At 35.0% G+C, this 24,363-nt stretch overlaps 1 long non-coding RNA gene across 1 annotated transcript; it reads right to left on the reverse strand.

Moving 5' to 3' along the window:
• Positions 1-1,070: 1,070 nt before the first annotated feature.
• LOC139872908 (uncharacterized) lies at positions 1,071-2,341 on the reverse strand. The gene is made up of 3 exons (XR_011767203.1): positions 1,916-2,341; positions 1,306-1,373; positions 1,071-1,173 (listed from the first exon to the last, which is right to left on the reverse strand). It is a non-coding gene; the product is annotated as an uncharacterized lncRNA (long non-coding RNA).
• Between the last annotated feature and the right edge of the window lie 22,022 nt (positions 2,342-24,363).

Here is a 24,363-nt window from a genome sequence, read left to right on the forward strand (position 1 = left end):
AAATAACAATGAACCAGAATGAGTCACTAAGTAACTTCATGAAACGTTACACCATCGAGTGTCAAAAAATACCTGACATACCAGAATCACAGCTCATTTCAGGGTTTATTTTTTGTCTTGATCAGCGTCACTTTAAAAGCTTGATTCACACATTAAGGTATGATGTCCGAAAAAAGTTACACCAAGCATTGGTTGTAGCACAGTTTTTTTATTTTTTTTAAATGCAAGAAATCTTTTATTTTATTATTAGTAAGGCTGAAATGATTAAAATACAGAGTAATTTTACTATACCTTGAACATAACTGAATTTTGGTGCATTGGTTGAGTGCTTGCCAAAGGATGAGAGAATGTTCTATTGATTCAAGCTCATCGTCACAAGTAGGACATCGAACCGTTTCTGGATCGATGCCTCTCTTACCCAACTCAGATACCAACCAGGAGCCTTTTTAACTTATTCCTTATTGTTTCCAAGTCTTTTGCACTTCCTGCAAGATCCAGTCCATTAATTATACTTGCAACTCTCTTAGTGGTGATTGGTGAACATCCCCTTCTGACCATGCATCCAAACCCAACGATCTTGGCTTCAATTGGTAAACTGAAGAGAGGTCAATTCCGATATAAATGTTGATACTTCATCTATAGTCCTTCAATAAGGTTCTCTTCTCCAATTCTCGTGAAAGTCCCACGTTGAGCCATATCATGTTATATGATCCTTTACAGCAGCCCCTTTCTTCACCTCTAGCAAATAAAGCCTCCTGAATCTTTTTTTGTAGAATGAAGTCTCCAACCCCAATCCGTGATCTTTGACTATAATCATGTCTACTCCGTGATGTTTGACTAAATATGTAGTTTGATAAAGATGAATCTACAAATACCTTTGGTAGTTACGAATAGGGAAAGTTCTCTGGACCAAGAGCTTACTTCCCGTGTACTTTTGTATATATAATATGAAATGTTGACAATGGACGTACACGATATGCATGACTTTTTACACAATCCTAACATAAAGCTTATCAAATTGTCAAATTACATAACATGTAATGACCCACTTAATAGAACTGTGTGTGTGTGTGTGTGTGTGTGTGTGTGTGTGTTTTTTTTGAAAGCGAATAGAATTGTGGTTAGTATTACTTTCTTGGCAAGATCTTAATGCATTAACACTTGCAGCTCCACCTAAACAAAAACATTTAAGATCATTAAAACTGGGGTAGCGGCTGTTCAATAATATATACTTATTAGTAGTATTACTTAGGTTGCAAACTTTTAAGGTATTCTATCATAGGCTTGCAGCCACATTGGTCAAACCTTGATGTCAGATCTTCTAATTGGTGTAGATGTCATGCAGAAAAGCAGCTTCGTCCATTTTGATCTCACTGAAAATATACATACAAACTTAGAAGTTCTGATTAAACCATTTATGACATATTGAAGATGTGTTTCGAATCCACTTTCGCAAAGAAAACACGTTTTTCTAAATCAAATCAAAGTGATAAGCAATGGAGCGAGGAGGTGACAAGGTATATTTTATGCAGTATACTAAGGATGTGTGGTCAAAACAACATTCATAAATCAAGTTAACAATATGATCCTCAATTGCCGGCTGTTTGGTTTCAAAGTATTCATATATGCACTCATAAATCAAGTTAACAATATGCTCCTGCAAGAAATTATGCATCATTTGTTATATTCAGGGTGGTCCACAGAATCTACCAAGGGTGTAAGATTATATGTAAAGCCATTTTTTCAATGCATATATATTTGCGACATTACCCTTCTACTTATCCTGAATCAACAACTGGTCAGTGTTGTACGATTATTTGCAACTGAGTAATTTGAACAAACAAATTCATAATCATAATATATATGCTTAAAAACAGAACATATATAAACTATTCAGTACAAATTAATATATTACCTACAACCATATCGAGATATCCACTATAACTCGAGCTCTTCATAATTAAACAGAAGTCCATTATTCCAAATAGAAATTCGGCTGAAAAAATAAACTACTTAAAACCGACACCATCACCTCGACAAAAGGAAATCATATTATGATTAAACATCACTCAATGTAATAATGATAATGATACAAATTAAAAGGTGAGCGTAAATAATCTTAACATCACCTGATCCTGGAAAGAACATAACCCTAAGTTGATTTTGAAACGGGACGAGCGTTTTTTATTGACGATTGCAATCTACGAATTCTAATGATTCGTTAGCCCTAATGATTTGTGATCCTGATTTTTGATTTCAAATTGAATAGAATCCATCCCTAATTGCATCTTCAATTGCATAGTCGATTTTCTAGTTCAGAGAAAGAGAAGTGTTATTTTCTTTAATCGGTTTTTGTTATAATGAAAACAGTAGATAGATAGACCCCGTATTTTCATTAGGGACAGGGATGGCAATGGCCAATCAAGACATCCACCCGATCAACCCGCTTCGTGATGGATATGAATGAACTTAAATGAATATGAATATGGACATGGATGAAAAGTTTCATCCATGGATATATCCATTACCATCCGAAATACATATACAAATACATAAATATAGATATATGCTTACATATTTATTATTACAAGCTAATTTACGAAAAAATTTACATTTTGCTTTCAACCATATAATGAAATAACTATAATATATTACAATAAAACATGTATATCTAATAAAATAAACTTACAAATTTCATATTTAATTTTTTATGGTCTATGCTTTATAGTAAAATTAACAAATTTTGTTATATTTTCGACAAAGTTTACACATTTTTATGGATATATTTTGATTATTTCATGTTATATTTGTTTTTGATATGCTACGTTTTTGTTTTAACCGCATATTAGAAAATATTATAATTTTTTTTTAATATCCATTGGATATCCATTAACCCGTTTAATCCACTGGATATGGATATGGACGGATGACCTGAAACTAAATGGATATGGATATGGATATGGATGAACAAAAACTAAATGGATATGGATATGGATACGGCATCACCCGATCCATATCCGATCCATTGCCATCCCTACGGGTATCAAGAGGGTAATTTTATATAATGAAAAATGATGAAAGAGACAATTGATGAGTAATCAATTGATTAATATATTAAAAAAATTATGCGGTGATACGGTGGTGGTCCGTTGATCTGGTGGTGGTTTGTTGGTGGTTCGGTTGTTCATTGATCCGGTAATGGCCCGTTGGTGATTCAGTGGTGGTTCGTTGATCCGATGGTGGTTCAGTGGTTGTTTGGTTATCTGTTGGTGCTCCGGTGGTGGTTCGTGGTGTCCTGGTTTTCCAATGGTGGTTTGTGTAGCGACCCCGACAAATCGTCAAGTGACGGCGTCGGCTACGTGGGTCTCATTACCTGATTATAAGTCTTTAAGATAACGTTTGACCAAAATATGTCGCCTTCATTTCAAAATAAAGATTGTTTCAAAGTTTACAAGAATTGTTCAACCAAAAGTTAAGTTACAACGTTATAAGTACGATTGAAATCCAGGCGACACAGTTTAAAGTAAAGTCAAAAGACGTTCCACGAAAAGCATGTATACTCGACATCCAATGCAAGTATCAAATAATGAGCGGAAGCATGTATCACATATCGTGCAAGACCTGAGAAAAACATAGAAATCTGTCAACGAAAACGTTGGTGAGATCATAAATGTATTTGTAAAAGTATATTTTGAATCACAAGGTTTAGTATCAAGGCGTATACATCTCTAAAGATGTGTTTGTAAACCACAAGATTTAGTATAAAGTGAATATCAAGCGTATACATCCCAAAGGATGTTGTCTGTATCACGAGCACCCAATTACCAAAACTTAACTGAATCTTCCCTCTGAATTTTGAATATAGTGTTAGAACATACACTATGCACGTTGAAATTATATTTCATCCACTAACGGTAGCGAACCGTCTGAATGAGGGTTCGTTAAACCCGTATGGCCACACAACATAATCACTCGCTTACACTTACACCCTGCAAGTGGAACTAATGATAATTGGATTGAGGACTTTTGTTCTAACTCGTCTGTATCTTTGTATTCGTATTTGTATTCAAAGTATAAAAGTATGAAAAGTATATATACATGTGAAATGTATATAAATATGTAATGTATATGTTTCTCAGCCCACGATTTAAAAGAATAAAAATTGTTGAAAAGGTGGGACTATGATCTCACCTCGAGTGCACGAGTATAAATGTACTTCACAAAGTAAACGTGTGCATGAAAGTTGCTTAGCCTTGACCTAAACAAGTAAGTTATATCAATTAACCGGTTACGACACAAGGTCGGGTGAAATGTGTTCAATTAGTCCTATGGCTCGTTACGACTCAATCATAATAGCATATGAATCAAATTGTCATGTTTCATGCAAGGTACAAGTATAAAAACATGTTAGAACGATTGCACAAATATTTGGTTAAGTTTGATTAAAAGTCAACTTGGTCGGGTCAAAGTCAACAGAAAAGTCAACGGGGTCGGGTTGGATATCCGACAATTTTTCTAAGTTACATAATCATATATGAGCATGTTGGCCAAGTTTCATGTTAATCGGAAGTCCGTAGCATAGCAAACATTTTCATGTCAAATGACCAAGCGAACAGCCAGTTTTAGCTAAATGGGACGGCGTCCTGTGAAGCTAGACGGCGTCCCGGTTTGAAGGCTGGGACGGCGTCCCGAGAAGCTAGACGGCGTCCCGGCTTGAAGGCTGGGACGGCGTCCCGAGAAGCTAGACGGCGTCCCGGCAGGTTTCCAGGCCCTGTTGTTTCTAAGTGCACGAACCAACAACCAAACCAACCCAAATTACAAACCGCAAACAATTAGAACATGTATTTTATATCACCGGAAAGGTAATTTGACGAGGAAAACACCTAGACACATTTCATCAAGCAATTCAACACTTACACACCCCAAAACCGCATTTAAACGTCCATAATCAAGGTTCAAGTTCCAAATATGCATTTCATGATTCGGGAAACCAATTTACATGTATGATATGCCGTTTCGAAGGTAATCATACACACATTGCAACAAAATTATTATCTACAATATTTCATAGCATTTGGTGCATCAAAAGTTCATCTAAAGCTTATCAAACTCTAACGAAAATTCACAAAAATCAATAGTCATGAGTTTGATGTTTCCTTAATCAACCTATACATCAAAACGAAGCTAAAGATACTAGTAACACAATTAAAACATGCACTTTAACAATCTAACAACATTAACTCATCCAAAATCAAGGATTTAGCACACCCATTTCAAATGTTCAAACTAGTTACTCCAAACCACAAATCGAGCAAACAAAACATATATTCATGTTACACACGAGCCATAGACACTAACTAACACAATTTCAAGTATATAAAACGAATTTAGAGAAATTTAGTGTTTTAGAAGTGTTACCCAAAATGGATGAAATTGGTACCAAATCGAAGAGGATGATGAGAGGATCACGAATATGTAATTTGTTTTGAAGTTTGCTTCCCGATCCGAATTTAGATGATGATTCTATGAAGTTGGGGTTTGTGTGTGTTCTTGCTAGAGAGAAAGAGAGAGAGGGAGATGATGGAAATGGTGGAGAAATGGGTTGACTAGTTGACCTAGTCAACTAGTTTGCCCATTTGGCAACTCCGGTCCCTCGAGTTTCAAAGCGGGTGCGGGATTTAACCGATCGAATATTTTTAAAACGCTCGAGTAAACGGGTGATGTCAAAATTAAATAGCGGGAATATAATGAACGTTACTCACGGAAACCATTAATTTAAATACGAAAGATTATGTTTAAAAAAAAAAGACGGTGTTAAAATTAAATTTAACAGAAAAACGCGGGATGTTACATTATCCACAACTCAAAAGAAATTTCGTCCCGAAATTTAGTTGGAAGTAGTAGTCGTTGTTTCTTCCTCGAGATCTTGCGTTGCCAATTCTACGAGTGAGGGAGAAGTACGTTCTAGGGTATTTCAACGAATTTTGACGGTCGGGATCATACGATGTTTTAAGGTTTGGCTTCACGATTTATGGTTTCAACCGGTCCTCCTAGGAAGTGAGGGTTATCGTCGATAGTGAGTTCATCAAAGGAGATAACAAGTTCTCGTTTCGCAAAACACGTCTTTGAGTTGATACATCGAATGTAGGATAAACGGAGACCCAAAATGAGTCGGAAAAGTCTAAACGGTTAGCGACGGGTCCAAAACACCCCAAGAATTTAAAGGATCAAAATATCGCGGACTTAGCTTCCTACGTTTCCCGAAACGGATTGCACCTTTCCAAGGTGCGACTCTTAACGTGACGCGGTTTCCCACGTGGAATTTGAAATGTTTACGTCTAACATCGGCGTAGCTCTTGGTGATTACGAGTCGCGTAGGGTTTTACCTGAATATGAATAAATTTTCTCGGTTGCTCATGAATAACCTCGGCCCCGGTGAATTGATCATCGTTTACTTGGTTCGACAAAGGAGAATGACGTTTCCGGTCACATGTGGTTTCAAAAGGTGTGACGTTAAAACTCGAATGAAAATCATTGTAGTATGAGGATTCGGTTAAGGAAAATACTTTCCTCAAGTAAATTTGAAGTTGGTAATACAAATTCGTATTATGGTTTTCAAGACTTAAATCGTATGTTTGTTCGGTCCGTCGGGTTTTGGATGATACGCGGTACTCATGTCTAAGCGGGTTCCCAAGGTTCCTTGTAAAACTAGAAGTGAAACGAGTATTTCGATACGGAATATTTGACAAGGATACACCGTGTTGGAATAGAATCTCTTAAGATACGTTTGAACAAGTTAGTTAGGGTTCGAAAAATGTTCGTTAGGACTATTCACCCTCATGGCGAATACTAATGTAATATGAGGAATTTCCCTATCCATGGAGAAATGTTACAAGGAGTTTCTTTAAACGAAAATGCGAGCGATAAAGATAGGAGTGAAATGAGGACTTAGAATAGGATGAGCTTACATCTCGAGGTTGCCATAACGTGCCTCTAGTTGTCAAAAGTTGAAGTCTGAAAGAGAAACGAGGTAGTACACGTAGTTGTATAGTTCGGGGTTGAATAATAGTTGACCGATTATCAGAAACACAAGGGCGTTAAGTCAAAGAAGAGTGAAGTATCGTTGGATGGTGTGCTATCTTAAATTCCAGTAATATCAGACGGTAACGGTGAAATATCATAGGTGTGTAGTGTGGTACGTGATGACGAGAAAATTGATCGGATCCACAATTTAGTATTTGACTTCTTCGTGCAAAATAACGAATTTTAGTTATGTTAATTTTTGAGTCGAGAGCGTATGCCTTTCGGCGTTCATGTAGAAATATTTCCATGTTTGAGTTCCATCTGTTGCTATACGATTTTAACTAGAAATGTTGGTGTGAAGAATCACGCTCAAGGTTCGAACACGGAGAGGTTTAAAGTTTTTCCCTTAGTGAGTTAACGAGTTTAAAAGTCGGGTAACACGAGAAAAGTCAGAAATGAATCTTCGGTGATAACAGGCGAGTTCTAAGATTTTACGAATACAAGTCTGAGTTGAGAGAGTTTCATGATCACGCGTGGCTTGATTTCGAGATTGATTGTAATGCCTTGACCATTAACATCATGGTCTAGAAAATTTGACTTCGTTTAGCAGAAATTCTCACTGGGAGAATTTGGCATAGAGTTGCTCTTTTCTCAAAGTTCGAGCGTAAGATGATGATGTTGTTCGTTTGCCTTCTTTACTTGAATAAGTTAAGATGTCATCTATAAATGTGATAACAGATTTGTCTAGATAAGTTGCATACGTGGTTTAGGAGGTTCATGAATACGGACGAGCCTTGGATAAATCGAATGGTACTAAGAGGGATTTACAACTAACGTTGCGAGTTCGGAAAAGACTCAGGAGACATCGTCTCCCTTAACCCCCAATTGATGATAACTGGAACGGAGGTCGTTTTGGTATACACACGGGATTCATGCAAGAAGTCATGAGGTCATGGATGCGAGGGAGAGGGTATCGGTTTCCAACCGAAAATTACTCAGTTCACGATAATCTATACAAGATGATGGGAGCTCCCTAGTTCTATAGGTGTCAAGTCAAAAGTCTTAACGTATATCCTCCAATAAAATTTATAGGCACACAATATTTTCCGTTGGTCACTTAAATCGTCTAAGTAGTATCTAGGGAAAAAGTGGAATGTAAAGAGCACGAGTCGAAGACTTGTTTATAAAATGTCTAACGGTAACCGAATCGAATAAACATGAAACGTGAAAATTTCGAGAACAAACATACCCGTGACTAGTCCATCGTCGTCTCGGGCATCCTAGGCGTTGATGTTGAAAGTTTAACGGCGTGCGTTGGGGTTGATTTTCTTATTTGGGCACGCACTCCTAAAATGACCCGGTTGGCCACATTCAAAACAAACACCCGTCTTGGGTGCATTGTGCTCCTTTTGGGCGACGGGAGCGGTATTCCTACAATCGTGGGCTACATGGCCACTTCTTTGACACTTCAAGCAAAATGGTTTGCCACATTCGCCTAAATGATGTTTGTAGCACTCGTTACAATACGGTAGGTGTCCGGTATAACCTTTCTTGCCGTCGGAGGTGTAAGGCTTCTTAGCAAAGTTGTTGTTGCTTGATTGAGAGGGTTCCCACTTCCTTTTGTTGCCGCCCGATTTATCCTCGGCCTTAGGTGCCGGAACTACGATTTCGTCAACCGTTTCAATTAGTTGGCGAGCCATGTTCATAGCGGCTTGATGAGTAGTGGGTTTGGATGACATCACCCCTTGTTTGATGCTTTTTGGAAGACCGAGCATGTAGAGCTCAATCCTTTGAGATTCGGGGTTAACAAGATTAGGACACATCAAGGATAGTTCGGCGAAGCGTTGATTATAAGCCTTAAGATCGTTTCCGACCGCTTTCAAAGCTCTTAGTTCTTCCTCGAGCTTTCGGGTTTCTTCGCGCGGAAAATATTCAACAATCATCTTTTCCTTTAGATCGGCCCAAGAGAGGGCATGAGCTTCATCGGTACCCACCGATTGAACATAGGTGTTCCACCATGTTAGAGCAATTCCGGAGAAAGTGTGAGTGGAGTATTTGACCTTGTCTTGGTCCCGACAACCGCTTATGCTAAAGACGGCTTCCGTTTGCTCAAACCATCGGGTGAGCACGACCGGTCCCCCGGTTCCATCAAAAGTGTGAGGTTTGCACCCCATGAAAGCTTTATAGGAGCATCCCTCGTTTGAGTTCCCGGCTCCATTGTTGTTGTCGTTGTTGTTGTTGTTGTGGTTGTTATTATTATTGTTGTTGGATGAGTGACCGGCCATGGCCGCATCTACGGCGGTAGCTATCATCCGTTCGAGAGCTTGTTCGGGAGTTTCATTGCGGCGTACACGACGAGGAGCCATTGTTCCTTCAAGACACAAGAATATCGTTGGTTAGTATTTTCAACAATACTAACCGGAGTATGGATTTAGGATAGAGAGAAAATTTTCCTTGACTCGCCCTAAATTTTTTATGTCATAATGTCGGAACGTCCATGTGAATCACCGTAATATAATCCCGGAAATTATATTACCCTGATTCTCATGTGCATTTAACATTACTTCATAAAGTCAAGGTGGCGCATCAACAAAATTTATCAACGTAAGATCAAGATCGAATACGAGTTAGATATGATAGAAGAGTTCGAGTATAAATGCACAAATAGTCAAGTAATTCCTACTTCAGTCTATATGCCGGTTGTAGTCTAGATTCACCTATGTACCCTATGACTCGGGGTGGACACAAATGAACTCTAAATCCCTACAACCAAGGCTCTGATACCAACTGTAGCGACCCCGACAAATCGTCAAGTGACGGCGTCGGCTACGTGGGTCCCATTACCTGATTATAAGTCTTTAAGATAACGTTTGACCAAAATATGTCGCCTTCATTTCAAAATAAAGATTGTTTCAAAGTTTACAAGAATTGTTCAACCAAAAGTTAAGTTACAACGTTATAAGTACGATTGAAATCCAGGCGACACAGTTTAAAGTAAAGTCAAAAGACGTTCCACGAAAAGCATGTATACTCGACATCCAATGCAAGTATCAAATAATGAGCGGAAGCATGTATCACATATCGTGCAAGACCTGAGAAAAACATAGAAATCTGTCAACGAAAACGTTGGTGAGATCATAAATGTATTTGTAAAAGTATATTTTGAATCACAAGGTTTAGTATCAAGGCGTATACATCTCTAAAGATGTGTTTGTAAACCACAAGATTTAGTATAAAGTGAATATCAAGCGTATACATCCCAAAGGATGTTGTCTGTATCACGAGCACCCAATTACCAAAACTTAACTGAATCTTCCCTCTGAATTTTGAATATAGTGTTAGAACATACACTATGCACGTTGAAATTATATTTCATCCACTAACGGTAGCGAACCGTCTGAATGAGGGTTCGTTAAACCCGTATGGCCACACAACATAATCACTCGCTTACACTTACACCCTGCAAGTGGAACTAATGATAATTGGATTGAGGACTTTTGTTCTAACTCGTCTGTATCTTTGTATTCGTATTTGTATTCAAAGTATAAAAGTATGAAAAGTATATATACATGTGAAATGTATATAAATATGTAATGTATATGTTTCTCAGCCCACGATTTAAAAGAATAAAAATTGTTGAAAAGGTGGGACTATGATCTCACCTCGAGTGCACGAGTATAAATGTACTTCACAAAGTAAACGTGTGCATGAAAGTTGCTTAGCCTTGACCTAAACAAGTAAGTTATATCAATTAACCGGTTACGACACAAGGTCGGGTGAAATGTGTTCAATTAGTCCTATGGCTCGTTACGACTCAATCATAATAGCATATGAATCAAATTGTCATGTTTCATGCAAGGTACAAGTATAAAAACATGTTAGAACGATTGCACAAATATTTGGTTAAGTTTGATTAAAAGTCAACTTGGTCGGGTCAAAGTCAACAGAAAAGTCAACGGGGTCGGGTTGGATATCCGACAATTTTTCTAAGTTACATAATCATATATGAGCATGTTGGCCAAGTTTCATGTTAATCGGAAGTCCGTAGCATAGCAAACATTTTCATGTCAAATGACCAAGCGAACAGCCAGTTTTAGCTAAATGGGACGGCGTCCTGTGAAGCTAGACGGCGTCCCGGTTTGAAGGCTGGGACGGCGTCCCGAGAAGCTAGACGGCGTCCCGGCTTGAAGGCTGGGACGGCGTCCCGAGAAGCTAGACGGCGTCCCGGCTGGTTTCCAGGCCCTGTTGTTTCTAAGTGCACGAACCAACAATCAAACCAACCCAAATTACAAACCGCAAACAATTAGAACATGTATTTTATATCACCGGAAAGGTAATTTGACGAGGAAAACACCTAGACACATTTCATCAAGCAATTCAACACTTACACACCCCAAAACCGCATTTAAACGTCCATAATCAAGGTTCAAGTTCCAAATATGCATTTCATGATTCGGGCAACCAATTTACATGTATGATATGCCGTTTCGAAGGTAATCATACACACATTGCAACAAAATTATTATCTACAATATTTCATAGCATTTGGTGCATCAAAAGTTCATCTAAAGCTTATCAAACTCTAACGAAAATTCACAAAAATCAATAGTCATGAGTTTGATGTTTCCTTAATCAACCTATACATCAAAACGAAGCTAAAGATACTAGTAACACAATTAAAACATGCACTTTAACAATCTAACAACATTAACTCATCCAAAATCAAGGATTTAGCACACCCATTTCAAATGTTCAAACTAGTTACTCCAAACCACAAATCGAGCAAACAAAACATATATTCATGTTACACACGAGCCATAGACACTAACTAACACAATTTCAAGTATATAAAACGAATTTAGAGAAATTTAGTGTTTTAGAAGTGTTACCCAAAATGGATGAAATAGGTACCAAATCGAAGAGGATGATGAGAGGATCACGAATATGTAATTTGTTTTGAAGTTTGCTTCCCGATCCGAATTTAGATGATGATTCTATGAAGTTGGGGTTTGTGTGTGTTCTTGCTAGAGAGAAAGAGAGAGAGGGAGATGATGGAAATGGTGGAGAAATGGGTTGACTAGTTGACCTAGTCAACTAGTTTGCCCATTTGGCAACTTCGGTCCCTCGAGTTTCAAAGCGGGTGCGGGATTTAACCGATCGAATATTTTTAAAACGCTCGAGTAAACGGGTGATGTCAAAATTAAATAGCGGGAATATAATGAACGTTACTCACGGAAACCATTAATTTAAATACGAAAGATTATGTTTAAAAAAAAAAGACGGTGTTAAAATTAAATTTAACAGAAAAACGCGGGATGTTACAGTTTGGTTGTACAGTGATGGTTTGGTGGTCAAGTGGTGGTTCGGTTCTCCGGTGATGATTCATTTGTCCAGTAGTAGACAGGTGGGGGTCCGGTTGTCCGGTGGTGGTCCGTTGGGGTCTGGTGGTATAGTGGTGGTTCGATTGTGTGGTGGTGGTCTATTGATCTAGTCGTGGTTTATTGCTCCGCTGGTGATATGGTGGAGGTTTGTTGTTGGTCTGGTGATGGTCTGATGGTTTGGTGTTGGCATGTTGCTCCGATGTTGATATAGGTCTGGTGGTATGTTGGTATGTTGGTATGGTGGTGGTCTGTTACTCCACTAGACCACCACAAGACCACCATTGAACCATCATCAGAGAACTAGACCACCACCAGACAATTGAACCACCACCTGACCACCACCGGACAACCTTACCGTCACCGAATAACCCAGATAAACCGTAAACCAACCGCACGATCACCCTTAGTCTTTAATTGAATCTCAACTATTGATTTTTAATAAACCTAATTACTTCACAACCACCATCCATCACCACTTACCACCACCACCACTACCGCCACCTACCACCACCAGCACTCAGTACTAACCACCACCATCGCCGACCACCAAGCATCACTATAAGAACACCACCAACACCTACCACCACCATCGCCCATCCTCAATCATCACTCACCACCACTACACCACCCACCACCACCAACTACAGCCAGCATCGCCCACCACCAATCATCACCATTAAAACACCACCAACAGCCAACACTAGCACCCACCACTGTGACGACCCGGAAATTTTCGACCAAATTTAAACTTTAATCTTTATATGTTTCCGACACGATAAGCAAAGTTTGTTAAGTTGAATCTAAAAAAGTTTAAAACTGTGTTCATACATTCATTTAACCTCGACTAGATTCCAACGATTCACGAACCATTATATAAGTGGATATGAGTATATATGTATATATGTATACATATATATATATATATATATATATATATATATATATATATATATATATATATATATATATATATATATATATATATATATATATATATATATATATATATATGTGTGTGTGTGTGTGTGTGTGTGTGTGTGTGTGTACATATATATATAAACGTTAACAAAGTATTAGATGTATAATATTATACATGAGCGTATTTGTTTCAATATGCTTATCGATGGAATTAGAAGATAATATCAAATGATTGATTTATCAGATATATTGTATGATTATAAGTCTCTGTTGAAAGGTCCACTATGAATTAGGAAATCTGTTCTTTTTAACGATATTCGGAAATTGGTAAAAGTAATTTACAAGTGAGAACAAAGTGTCACTTAATGTGAGTTAGACAAAAGTTAGTGGAGATTCTTGTTTGATTTCCAATACATGCTTTACTATATTTCACTAGTGACTTTTGTTAAGATAACAATTTAATTTTCATATCATTTATCGTGAAAGTGAAATTAGGGAATATAGATAACTTAGAAAATAGATACATATATATTTTTTTGAAGTAGAATTTAAAATATTATATGAGTTAATTAATTATGTAAAATAAAATGAAAATAAGATATTATAATAATTATTATTTAAAGCATAACTATATATAAATAAATTATATTAAAAATAAATATTAAATGGTTGTAATACTCGTTGGACGATTCGATTATTATTTAGAGAAGTTTAATTTGAACTTATGTGATTCTAGAATAAACGGTGATCCGAAAATGAGTTCTATAAATTTTAGGCTTACTAAAAATGTATTTAGAATCTAGTTATTAAATTTTAACACTTTTTATATTTTACCCAAAATTGAGAGGGACAGTTGATGTAATTTTTATTTAATAAATTAACGATCGAATTTTATACCATAATGACTGAAATAAATAAAGATAATTATTATAAAAATATGGAATTTTTCTGAAGACTTTTTATTCGCCACTGAGTGAACAACGGGGCACGATATAATAGTCCGTGATAAACTGTCGGTAGGATGCACTTGATTGATTACTGTTCGTTTACTGTGTTTCTGTTTCAATTCATGACTTGTTATCTAAATATACAATATAATATATTATACACTGTTATTGATTGAAATCTACTAATCAATTCAGTTGAACGTTCCATTCACCTTTATATTACTTTCTGATATCCACTATACATATTTTTACATACATATGGATATTAGATAGAGAGATAGATATATGATACAAGTATCACCATCCTTATTTATTTCCCTGCACCATGTCCTTCTTCTTCATAACCACAAACCGACACCATTGTTAACCATCTCTTTCCTTCTCTTTCATTTTATATTGTGAGCCACAAGTTGCTGTTAATTTACTACTTGTTCGACACTATTGCAAACCAATAATCGAGACCATGTATCCGTCTTTGTTTCAAGGTATGTTTCTATCTCACCTAATTAACAACTACAACTCTCACCCGATCTTAAACCACCCTACCACAACCGTCCCCATGTTGATCGACCAAACCACCACCTTCGAAAACAACCTCAAACCCACTTCTATTTTTTTTTTTCATGTTTATGTTTTCGATAACTACCACCCGTCATCTTCCCAAGCATCCCATCTGCTCATTTATTTCCTCTTGTAATCCCAATCGAACCCCACAAATGAAAAGGAAACATCCAGCTACTTTAAAAAAGTTACAAAGCTTATAATTAAACTAAAACAATTGGACTCCTTTTGTCAGATGGGCCGAGATTGTATTTTTCTGTTGGGCTACACCTTGGAGCAAGACATGTAACCCTCCATCTGTTAGTGTTGTTTCCTGCTTCCTGTTCAGTTGCAACTACACAAACCATCATCATCATCTTGTGCTTATTTACGTTGCCAACAAAACTATTGATGTCAACGAATAGACGTAACCAACACTCTTGTTGCTTTCTTTTATTTAACTCGATCAACCCATAAACAACACCATCATCTTTATTTTTTTTTCTTTCGATTTCTGTTTATATCTAACCCACAAGAATCACCACACCAAAACCACCAAAATTCACTATTCAACCATCACCAAAACGATTAAGTCGATGCACATTTTTTTTCCTGTTCAACCATAATAACCATCGAGATTAACTGCTGCAGTATGCATATTTCTGTTTTATAATCGAAAAACGTATAACTTCCTTACAGCCGTGAACCATCAAAACAAACCAACATTTACCATATATCACGTATACTCTACTGTTGCTGTAACCCACGAAGGAACTTCAGCCTTTACATATATATATTTTTTAAAACAAAGATGGGAGGAGAGGATAGGTTAACGGTTAACTGGATATAAGATAGATATATATATATAGATAAAGCATTACTAGTGGAACAAATGACCACTTCATGGCAGAAAAGAGGAAAAGTAAAATGAAGACATTCCCTACGTGTTTCCACTAATAGAAACGCATGCCATGGGTGTTTAATCAATCCACTAGCCACGATTTGTTTAGTAAAAAGAAATAGAACTTCTTTTGATTTTTTTATGATTAATTCTTGGTGATGTGGGTTAAGATCCTACGGATCATATGCTTTTATGACTTGCTGATTAAATCAACATAATGATCTTAAATATGACAGTTAGAGTGATGATAATGCTAGTATGTAACAAAGAAGATGATGAACGAAGTGTAAGTGATGATGATATAAATAATCTTGATTACGTATATGATAATCATAATGATGATGATGTATTAGATTATGAATGTTAGTGCCCTGGTTATTTGATTTGAAGAAGAAGAGAACAGTTAAGTAATGGTTAAAAGGATGTAATGGGTAGAATAAATCAGAAAATGGGAAACGGAGGAGTGGTTAAGGGTGTTGTGGGTTAAGCGAGAGGTCGCGGGTTCGAGACCCGGCAGGGGCAATTTTTTTAATTTAAAGCTTCTAAGGTAAAATTCTATTATTATTATTATTATTATTATTATTATTATTATTATTATTATTATTATTATTATCATTATTATGTTATTATTAGTATTATGATAAAATATTGTAAAGATTATAATTGTATATATAGGTATAACTAATAATAAGTCATGATGTAAATAAAATATTATTACTATTATTGTTATAAGTATTGTAAGTAATATTATTATTAGTATTAACATGATTTTTTTAAAAAAATTTATTATTATTAATGACATTTACTATTATTATTAATATTATAAAATAATACAATTATCTAGTGAATATTAATAACATTATTTTATCAAATAAATATTAGATATATAAAACTAAACCTAATACATAACCATATTAATATTTTGATATATATATATAATGAATATACTTAATTTATTAAGGAAACATATAAGTTAATAATATAAAATTGACATCAATAATAAAAAATAAATTTGTTCTATTGCAATTATATGTGTTAATATATATATATATATATATATATATATATATATATATAAATGGTATAGGTTCGTGAATCCAAGGCCAACCCTATATTTGTTCAATGTCGTCCTATGTATTTTTACTACAAAATACAGTATGGTGAGTTCATTTGCTCCCTTTTTACTCATTACATTTTTGGACTGAGAATACATGCAAATGCTTTATTAACTGCTTTATAATATTTATATGTGTGAGTTTCATTTGATCCCTTTTACTCTTTACATTTTTGGGACTGAGAATACATGCGCTGTTTTTACAACTGCTTTATTAAATGCTTTTGAAATATATTTTGAACTGCGAATACATGAAATGCTTTTATAAATGTTTGACGAGATAGACACAAGCAAAACATTCCTCGAATGAATTATTATGCAGACAGAAGTTCTGTGGATTATTGTTGAATTATGTGGACATGATAATTGCCACCTTTGAATTATGTGGACATGATAATTGCCACCATTGAATTATGTGGACATGATAATTGCCACCATTAAATTATGTGGATATGATAATTGCCACCAATTGATATGAATGTTATGTATCGAGAGAATGATTTTTATACACAGGTTATGTGTATTATATTTTGTGCACGAGATATGTGTACGGTTACAAAGAATTGTCGAAAAATGGTTTCGTACACGAGATATGTGTACTGTATTTAAAAGATATCGCATGTACATTACAGGTGGGTATATGATTCGGGCCCATTTGTACCATGTACATTTGAATCTTGTGGTCTATCAAAATGATGAATTATATTGTTTACAATAAACCTATGAACTCACCAACCTTTTGGTTGACACTTGAAAGCATGTTTATTCTCAGGTATGAAAGAAATCTTCCGCTGTGCATTTGCTCATATTACATGGAGTCATTCATGGCATATAGAGGTTAGAACCTCGCAATGGGACCAACTGTTGAAGACTTCGTCCAGATGGATTAGGACGGGGTATGACAGGTGGTATCAGAGCGGTGGTCTTAGCGAACCAGGTCTTCATTAGTATGTCTAACTGATAGTTGTTTAGAAACATTAGTGAGTCTGGGCTTCGACTGTATCTGCATGTCAAAAGTTTTGCTTATCATTTCGTGTCTAAAATTATTTGCTTATCATCCTTAAAGTCTAGACACGTCTTACTGCCTCTATTGCATAGACAGTGTATAGATAAATTCATATCTTAACGTATCTATTATTGTTACCTTTGCTTGACAGTTTCCGTAGATTTCTCCGTAACTTATGGGATTTTAGTATTATATATGCATATGTAAATTATGTATTGCAGGGTACTAATCTACATCCTATAATCTATTTCTTATCGAAAAATCATTCATCTGATCGTACGAGATGAATCCCTCAACTAGTTCGAATTCCTCGGATTCCGACAGCTATTCCGATATGGAGTTTCACCTAAGCTCCGAAAGCAGTGTCACCAGAATGAATCAACCAATCATCCATCCCCAATTCATCTGATGGGTTCGTAGCCTCCTCAATCATTGGAGACAAGAAGAAGGTGATCCCTTCCATCCACCACATTGCCCTCTTGACGATGAACCTGAAGCACTTACCGGCGAATCTGTCTGAAACACCATATTCACCCTCATTTTCAGGATATCACGCAACGATTATATGATACCCACAATTCTAAACCTTATTCATCCGCCTTTTCCAACCGACAATCATCCCGGAATAATAGAAGAAGTCAACGAATTTCGCGCTCGAGTAATTAATTTGGAAAAACGTGGTGCAAAACTTACCAGCTTCAACAACAGCACCGGCAACACCAGTACCACTAACAACCCAAGTTTCAATATCACATGCCTCAACATAGCAATCTATACCTCGAGCATAATTTTCGTTCTACATCTTGTCCTACATCGATAATCATCGTTCTATATGACGTTCTACATCAATTATCTTCGTTCTTCATGACGATTATGTAATCTCTAATGTTTTAGAGATTATATATTCTTGTTCTAACGATAAATCAACCGAGTTTAATATAATATTGACTCATTAAATCCATGATTACATCTGAAGAAAATATATATATGTAAGTATATTTTCATAAAGATTGTAATTAAAAATTCTTTCGTACAAACTGTTAATGGTGAAAATATTTTAACGGGTAGGTAATACCCGAGGAATATTTAGATTTCACATTAATAAGTTACATTGTACATTCTTCGAATCTGATTCAACAGTCATTTCCTATCCTACTTACATCCACAGATATATGAATCCGTTCACCACAGAATAACCATTTCCATTTAAATTTCATATTTGGATTTTGACCTATCAGAATCCAACAAGTGGCATAATGAAGAAAACATTTGACGGAATAAAATTTGTTAGAAACAAACAAATTAACTATGAGAAATTTTGTTAAGAATCTACGCTAACAAAATCCTAGCTAGCTGTTCCTAGCAAACTGTGGAATAATCAACTGAGGACTACCAACAGTGGACAATTAAAATGAATTAAAATATTGATTATAACATATGAAACTAAACAATGCTTCAAGTTTGCCACTTGATTTCATCTTAAACCTCATTTGTATCTTGACGATTCTAATTTGCGTTCAAACCTTTCATAATTCTTAAAAACACCTCAATCGGGAGGATGAATCAACAGCACTTCATCTACGGAAGAAAAGATTTATGCATATAGTTATGCACCTGAAAAATTCTCGGAACCTGTATAAATGTTTAACACGTATCTGTGCTAGCTTCTTGGGCATTGTTATTTCTGAAAATAACAACGCAATTTCCTTTCAAATTAGCCAATTTTGTGACAGCTCCAGCAAATCAATTTCAAGTTTTTCATTCGAATTAACCCTATTATAAAGATTACCCCTTCATCATCGTTACCGGAGAACCGTTTATATCTTACCACATTAGTAGTAAATTTACCAATAACTCCGGTGGTCTTTGACTTTTCGAAAAATCACTATATTCAGTGAAATCCTATCATATACTCATCTACACCTTGTAACGAGAATTGCCATATCAACAACCGGGAATCAGTAATCGGTACATTGAAAACTCACAGCATATCTACATCAACAGTTATATGTATAACATTTAGCTCTTAGAATTATGATCTTCCATTCTGAAATTCTGAAAAGCACCCAGTCTACGAATCAATACTTCAAAGTTTGAAAAAGCTGAATGAAGTAGCAAAAACTGTAAACGACCTTAACAGTCAAAAGTTTGATGATAAAGAAGGATACGTTGGAAAAGCTCAGAAAAGTTGGAACAAGAAAACGGATTGAGCTAACCACGAAGGAGATCAAGGACAAATACAAGGACCATACCATATATTCAAAGAATCCAGGTAATTCTGGATCCGTTGAAATCTTTAGAGAATATCTTGCTCCGAAGTCATGTTAAAATCTTGCGGGAAAAAAAAATTCTTCACCATCCTTCGGTATTAGAAATTCCAATATATCATCGTATCTTTCATTATAAATATTCTTCATATTTCTGAAGATATTTTTATAACTATTCTTATCTGAAATCATTAATCTCTTCGTGATATCAGTGTTACATCATATAGAAACTGTTAGTTTCTATATTCTGTAAACTTTTGAGCTTAAAATATGAATGTTATTGAAGTAATGTTGGGAACTGAAGCATGAGTTAGTATAATATAATGACACTTGATCAACGTGATTATATTACAGTAAGTCATGCTGAGTTTCTAATGAAACGTGATGATGGTTCACAGTAGATCACACCATCATCATGTGTCATGTTACATAACTCTTTCATTCTACTTAACCTCTAAACATATCAAGAAAATATATTCTTGATAGTTCCATCCTCAGGGATTCTGGTAATTTAACAAATCAAATCGTGCTAATACATTCCTTTCTATTTAGAATACTATAATCATTCGAAACTCTATATCTACGAATTCTGAACCATTATTCGCTTGATCTAAAGTCGGGAAGAGAAAACAAAAAGCATGAAGCTTCAAACTATAAGAGAGAATATAAGCACGACAACAACACAGAATTACAAACCGTGTATATCAATGCGTATAGCAATATAAAGACACGGGAGAATTAGAAATACTATAAACCCAAGGGTATAGTAGAAGTAAATAGATTCTTCCGGTGGCAGATGAAAAAGAAGAATTACAGATATGAAAGTTAAGAGAATATCAAGGATCAGAACGGGATGGAGCATATTGACAAATGTTTTAAAGTATGAATTGAGAAAAAAGAATAGAAGGTGTGAGTTGTAAGGAAACGACGGGGGTGGATTTATAGTAAAATATCCGACAGAGCAATCAAAACAGATGATCATATTTAAAGCGGATCCTAATTCCCTTGATTACCGAAGAATCAAATCTTATTACGAAGATTTTCTCCAAATCTCTTGAACTTGGAAATCAATCCTATCTACGTCAAAAAAATATGACGAATCTATACCTACTCATTTCACTCTTTGGTGATAGCTTCACTCGTACTCTTCACAAAATCAAATGGTTTTATCCATATTACTCAATGATGATAAAACTCTATTTATCAACTCATATTTGTCATAAAAACATTCTTATTGTTATCCATGACGACCTCTATCAAATTTCGGGGACGAAATTTCTTTAACGGGTAGGTACTGTGACGACCCGAAAATTTCCGACCAAATTTAAACTTTAATCTTTATATGTTTCCGACACGATAAGCAAAGTTTGTTAAGTTAAATCTCAAAAAGTTTAAAACTGTGTTCATACATTCATTTAACCTCGACCAGATTCCAACGATTCACGAACCATTATATAAGTGGATATGAGTATATATGTATATATATATATATATATATATATATATATATATATATATATATATATATATATATATATATATATATATATGTGTGTGTGTGTGTGTGTGTGTGTGTATGTGTATGTGTGCGTGTGTGTGTGTGTGTGTACATATATATATAAACGTTAACAAAGTATTAGATGTATAATATTATACATGAGCGTATTTGTTTCAATATGCTTATCGATGGAATTAGAAGATAATATCAAATGATTGATTTATCAGATATATTGTATGATTATAAGTCTATGTTGAAAGGTCCACTATGAATTAGGAAATCTGTTCTTTTTAACGATATTCGAAAATTGGTAAAAGTAATTTACAAGTGAGAACAAAGTGTCACTTAATGTGAGTTAGACAAAAGTTAGTGGAGATTCTTGTTTGATTTCCAATACATGTTTTACTATATTTCACTAGTGACTTTTGTTAAGATAACAATTTAATTTTCATATCATTTATCATGAAAGTGAAATTAGGGAATATAGATAACTTATAAAATAGATACATATATATTTTTTTGAAGTAGAATTTAAAATATTATATGAGTTAATTAATTATGTAAAATAAAATGAAAATAAGATATTATAATAATTATTATTTAAAGCATAACTATATATAAATAAAGTATATTAAAAATAAATATTAAATGGTTGTAATACTCGTTGGACGATTCGATTATTATTTAGAGAAGTTTAATTTGAACTTATGTGATTCTAGAATAAACGGTGATCCGAAAATGAGTTCTATAAATTTTAGGCTTACTAAAAATGTATTTAGAATCTAGTTATTAAATTTTAACACTTTTTATATTTTACCCAAAATTGAGAGGGACAGTTGATGTAATTTTTATTTAATAAATTAACGATCGAATTTTATACCATAATGACTGAAATAAATAAAGATAATTATTATAAAAATATGGAATTTTTTTGAAGACTTTTTATTCGCCACTGAGTGAACAACGGGGCACGATATAATAGTCTGTGATAAACTGTCGGTAGGATGCACTTGATTGATTACTGTTCGTTTACTGTGTTTCTGTTTCAATTCATGACTTGTTATCTAAATATACAATATAATATATTATACACTGTTATTGATTGAAGTCTACTAATCAATTCAGTTGAACGTTCCATTCACCTTTATATTACTTTCTGATATCCACTATACATATTTTTACATACATATGGATATTAGATAGAGAGATAGATATATGATACAAGTATCACCATCCTTATTTATTTCCCTGCACCATGTCCTTCTTCTTCATAACCACAAACCGACACCATTGTTAACCATCTCTTTCCTTCTCTTTCGTTTTATATTGTGAGCCACAAGTTGCTGTTAATTTACTACTTGTTCGACACTATTGCAACCCAATAACCGAGACCATGTATCCGTCTTTGTTTCAAGGTATGTTTCTATCTCACCTAGTTAACAACTACAACTCTCACCCGATCTTAAACCACCCTACCACAACCGTCCCCATGTTGATCGACCAAACCACCACCTTCGAAAACAACCTCAAACCCACTTCTATTTTTTTTTTCATGTTTATGTTTTCGATAACTACCACCCGTCATCTTCCCAAGCATCCCATCTGCTCATTTATTTCCTCTTGTAATCCCAATCGAACCCCATAAATGAAAAGGAAACATCCAGCTATTTTAAAAAAGTTACGAAGCTTATAATTAAACTAAAACAATTGGACTCCTTTTGTCAGATGGGCCGAGATTGTATTTTTCTGTTGGGCTACACCTTGGAGCAAGACATGTAACCCTCCATCTGTTAGTGTTGTTTCCTGCTTCCTGTTCAGTTGCAACTACACAAACCATCATCATCATCTTGTGCTTATTTACGTTGCCAACAAAACTATTGATGTCAACGAATAGACGTAACCAACACTCTTGTTGCTTTCTTTTATTTAACTCGATCAACCCATAAACAACACCATCATCTTTATTTTTTTTCTTTCGATTTCTGTTTATATCTAACCCACAAGAATCACCACACCAAAACCACTACAATTCACTATTCAACCATCACCAAAACGATTCAATCGATGCACATTTTTTTCCCCTGTTCAACCATAATAACCATCGAGATTAACTGCTGCAGTATGCATATTTCTGTTTTATAATCGAAAAACGTATAACTTCCTTACAGCCGTGAACCATCAAAACAAACCAACATTTACCATATATCACGTATACTCTACTGTTGCTGTAACCCACGAAGGAACTTCAGCCTTTACATATATATTTTTTTTAAAACAAAGATGGGAGGAGAGGATAGGTTCACGGTTAACTGGATATAAGATAGATATATATAGATAAAGCATTACTAGTGGAACAAAAGACCACTTCATGGCAGACAAGAGGAAAAGTAAAATGAAGACATTCCCTACATGTTTCCACTAGTAGAAACGCATGCCATGGGTGTTTAATCAATCCACTAGCCACGATTTGTTTAGTAAAAAGAAATAGAACTTCTTTTGATTTTTTTATGATTAATTCTTGGTGATGTGGGTTAAGATCCTACGGATCATATGCTTTTATGACTTGCTGATTAAATCAACATAATGATCTTAAATATGACAGTTAGAGTGATGATAATGCTAGTATGTAACAAAGAAGATGATGAACGAAGTGTAAGTGATGATGATATAAATAATCTTGATTACGTATATGATAATCATAATGATGATGATGTATTAGATTATGAATGTTAGTGCCTTGGTTATTTGATTTGAAGAAGAAGAGAACA

The sequence above is a fragment of the Rutidosis leptorrhynchoides genome, chromosome 10, assembly GCF_046630445.1.
Source record: "Rutidosis leptorrhynchoides isolate AG116_Rl617_1_P2 chromosome 10, CSIRO_AGI_Rlap_v1, whole genome shotgun sequence".
Lineage (NCBI taxonomy): Eukaryota > Viridiplantae > Streptophyta > Magnoliopsida > Asterales > Asteraceae > Rutidosis > Rutidosis leptorrhynchoides.